Genomic DNA, 5,000 nt, shown 5'->3' with positions numbered 1-5,000 from the left:
CAATGTAATTTTTTTTCTTCTTTTTTCTTTTTATTGTCTGAATATTCAGGAGCTAAGACCATTCCAATGCTCCTTTTCGCCATGCATAAACTGAACCAACAATTGGGATAAGCACGAAAATGAAAGCTTCTATAAATACAGATACACCCAATACATCGAAACTCATCGCCCATGGATAAAGAAAAACCGTTTCAACATCAAAACAACAAAAACTAGAGCAAACATATAATAACGAATTCGGAATTGTAACCAAGCGTCGCCCATTGGTTCTATACCGATTCCATAACTAGAAAGTTTCTCTGGCCCTTCGCTAATCGGGGCCAAAACTCCGGAAATTAGAAATGCCAAAAATAGGAATAAGACTTGATATTATTAGAAATGCCCAGAAAAATATCATATTCGTGAAGCAGAAACATAGATGCACTCCTATGAATGTGGAAAATATACCGTATTAGTCAATTCGAATCGGAATTGTGAATTCATCTATAACTCTTTAGCCGAAATACCAATGAATTTGATTGAACCACCCAGTTTTTTTGCTGTAGGTCGTGTCTTGTTTCAAGATTCATCGAGTGGAATCCTATTTCCATTTACTTCAATTCTATTTCGATATGGTATAGACATATCATGTTCTTATACAAAAAAATTTTCTCGTTTTTATCTCGTTTCAGATTCTCTCTAAAAAAAGCTAAAAAAGGAATTCAAATTTTATTTTTAATTAGTTATTTAGAATTTTATAGAATTCTGTATAGACTTTTTCTTAAGATTTAAGTTAAGATATTGATATTATTAATAAAAATAATAATAATAATGAATTCTATACATATGTTATCTATTTTATGAATATTCATATAAGAGAATCAAATGGTATTGTATTGGTATATGCTTTTCATTAAGATCCAGTTAGAGGATTATTGCTTCTATTGATTAAATACGGAAATAGAATGCATTGACCTATTTGATTCTCTCCCCTTGTTCTCGACTTAATGGATTTGATTCAATGCATTGAATTGCGAGAAACACTTAACATATCATATAACAATTCATAAGTTTCTATCCCCAAATTACAGGCTTTGAGCCTCTACTTGCCTCGACCTGCACCTACCCAAAAAACAAAAAAATCGGATTATGAAATTAGAGCTCGAAGTCTTGAAAGAATCATTCCAAACCCGATCTTTAGTACTTGAAATGGGTCCGAAATGAATGGAAATCCTTGTTAATTAAAATGTAATCAGAACTAGTGAAAGTAAGACCAACCACTGGGTTAGGTTTCATGTCAATAAAAAGATTGATTTTGAAACAACCCTACACAATGGAGCGTATCACAATGATAGAGTCAGCCGAATCATAAATGATCTACGGAAGAAACTTCGAATGGAATCCCGCATTATCAAACGATTCGACAGCCCAAATCCCCAATAACTCATGGAAATAGACAGAGGTGCAAACACTAATAGATTAGGACCCATTCAGTATCTCTAAAACAATGAGTTGGGCTGTTCTTCCGCAAAAAAAGCGATGAGTCGGGGCTTCTTAACTCGTACAAGTTCAAACGGACCCCCAATCTTCTTGCATAAAGTCAGCATTGGTAGAATTGGAATGGTGGGCAATTGGGTTGGGGTATATTGGGATACAAAAAAAATAAATATTTTACCGAAAGATAAGACTACTTGATTTGTGTTTAAGATAAGATTACTTGATTTGTGTTTTGCTAGGCCGGTTATACGAAGATGAACCCATTTGACAATGTTTACAATGAAACTTTCAAGGAGTTTCGTTTTTCAAACTCTGGCTCTTCCACAAATACAAGAAAAATAATATGTCGGTCCTGGATCCGTGCGACTTACTATCAGATTGGATTTAGTTTGGGTTGGAGTTTTTAGCCGGGCTCGGGTCATCATTTTGACTTCAAAAATTCACTTTGGATTAGGTATACCAAAACCAAAGAAAAGGAATATCACTAACTCTTTTGATCGTGGATAGAAAAACATGAAAAATTCATATGTAATTCACCACCAAGATTGAAGAATGGGTTTGTTTATCCGAGATCTAAAAAATACCGATTGGGTCCATTGAAATGCATTTTTGTTTCAGTTTCATGCTCGCTCGCGGGGATCATTCAGAGCATGCAAGAATTATTCTATTTCGATGGACCAACCGGCCGTCCGACTACAGCTACAACCAACAAGCAAGATGAGGAAATTAAAACTATACAAAAACAAATTTTTGTTAATTTTAAATTCATTAAAAATCAAATAAATTAGGGCTATACGGACTCGAACCGTAGACCTTCTCGGTAAAACAGATCAAACTTATTATTATCGAAATGATTCAAACTGTTTCAAAGACCAACATGCACTTTTTTTGCATTGGGCTCTTTCATCACCTGATATAAATATCAGATAGTCCGCCATACTTTTTCTTCACAGAAAGATAACGAGATGGCTCCACGTGCTCTAATTCATTATTTTGATTCTGATCCAGAAGCAATACCAAAGTGTTTCAAAGAAGAGTTGCCTTGACGTAGGTCTGCCTCGGCCTAGATCAACCTAAGTTAAATGAAGTCTCTATCGCTCTGCTCAAAGAGTCAAATATGAAACTTCATACACCTTAAAGTTCATAGTACGAAATGATATTTGTTTGAGGTCCTTATACTCATTATGCCTAGCATTTGAATGCACTGGGTATTCACCTTATCAATTATCAAATCAACGATGGGTTCTATTTGGAGCATAAATTGGCATCCAAAGGGGGACCGAACCAAATATTTGTCAGGCTATTGTTCTCTTGTTCCCTGGAATATGTGGAGTAAGACATCGATTTCTCAATAAGATCAATTCTGTTGATTGCATGATGGACTCCCCTGAAAAAACATTGGCGCGCGTGTAAACGAGGTGCTCTACCTAACTGAGTATTAGCCCTTGTGCTTGTGATAGATAGTTTATCATGTAAATAATTTCTTGTCAAGATGAATCTTCTATGATCCGACATGAGAGCTTCTGGTCTGTTTCCTGCCAAGAATTGGTATTGCTTAGAAATAAGATTCCATCTATAATCCATCGATATGATGGGTCCCTTTTCTTTCTCTTTGTGATGATAATGACCTACTTAACCCAGTGGTTAGAGTATTGCTTTCATACGGCGGGAGTCATTGGTTCAAATCCAATAGTAGGTAGGACTTATTAGATACCGGAGTCACTGGTATCTAATAAGTTTTTATATACACCCTCTTTTTTTTTCTTTTCTAACCCCCCTTACTAGTAGTCTAGTAAATTTATTTTTATTTTTTTCTTACATCAGAATTCCATTACAACTTGATTGGATTCAATCGGCAGAACTCAAATATGGTGTATAAACAGAACTTATTTTTTGGGCGCACCAACTAGTTAGGAAATTACATTGATAGCCTCTACGCGCGTCCTGGCTCGTCTGACAGCTAATTTTGCTTCAATTGTTTGTCTCTTTCCTTCAGCTCGACTCAAGTTAGCTTTCGCTATTTCAAGAGTTCGCTGAGCTTCTTGCGATCAATGTCACTACCCTTCTCCGCATCATTTACTAAAATGGTGATCTCATTATTGCCTATTCTAGCAAAACCGCCCATCAGAGCTATTTTTAACCATTGGTCGTTAAGACGTAGTCCTCAAATACCTATATCTACAGCCGTAGCAATAGGGGCGTGATTTGGTAATACACCAATTTGGCCACTTTAGTAGATAAAATGATTTCTTTCTTTCACTTCTGAATCCCAAACAATTCGATTAGGGGTTAGGACACAAAGATTTAAGATCATTTCTTCAATTTGCTCTCCTCTTCTAAGTTCATAGCCTTCGCGGTAGCTTCATCGATGTTACCTACCAAATAAAAGGCCTGCTCAGGAAGACCATCTAATTCTCCGGAAAGGATCAGTTGAAACCCCCTAATTGTTTCTGCTAGACCAACATATTTCCCTGGAGAACCGGTAAATACTTCTGCTACGAAGAAGGGTTGTGATAAGAAACGCTCAATTTTTCGTGCTCTTGCTACGGTTAAAACGATCCTCTTCGGATAATTCGTCCAACCCAAGGATAGCTATAATATCCTGAAGTTCTTTGTAACGTTGTGAAGTTTGCTTAACTCTTTGCGCAATTTCATAATGTTCCTCACCAACGATCCGAGGTTGGAGCATAGTTGACGTTGAATCTAAAGGATCTACTGCTGGATAGATACTTTGCAGCGAGTCCTCTTGATTAGTACGGTAGTAGCATCTAAATGTGCAAATGTCGTAGCGGGGGCAGGGTCAGTCAAATCGTCCGCAGGTACATAAACTGCTTGAATAGAAGTTATGGATCCCTCTTTGGTAGAAGTAATTCTTTCTTGCAAAGAACCCATTTCTGTACTAAGGGTAGGTTGATAACCCACAGCAGAAGGCATTCTGCCTAATAAGGCAGATACTTCGGACCCCGCTTGGACGAAACGGAAAATATTGTCGATAAATAGAAGGACATCTTGTTCATTAACATCCCGGAAATATTCCGCCATAGTTAGGGCAGTCAAACCAACTCTCATACGAGCTCCCGGCGGTTCATTCATCTGACCATAGACTAGAGCTACTTTGGATTCTGCAATATTTTGTTCATTAATCACTCCAGACTCTTTCATTTCCATGTAAAGATCATTCCCTTCACGAGTACGTTCGCCTACTCCGCCAAATACGGATACCCCTCCATGAGCTTTGGCAATGTTGTTGATCAATTCCATGATAAGTACTGTTTTACCCACTCCAGCCCCCCCGAATAGTCCTATTTTTCCCCCACGTCGATAAGGAGCTAAAAGGTCCACTACTTTAATCCCTGTTTCAAAAATAGATAATTTGGTATCTAATTGTATAAAGGCAGGCGCAGATCTATGAATAGGAGATGTTGTGCGAGTATCTACAGGACCTAAATTATCAACAGGCTCTCCAAGAACGTTGAAAATTCGTCCTAGAGTCGCCCCACCGACTGGAACACTTAGAGGAGCTC

The sequence above is a fragment of the Eschscholzia californica genome, unplaced genomic scaffold (assembly GCF_041429995.1).
Source record: "Eschscholzia californica isolate CP2 unplaced genomic scaffold, dmEscCali1.0.p SCAF_321, whole genome shotgun sequence".
Lineage (NCBI taxonomy): Eukaryota > Viridiplantae > Streptophyta > Magnoliopsida > Ranunculales > Papaveraceae > Eschscholzia > Eschscholzia californica.
This window is presented reverse-complemented; position numbering follows the sequence as displayed.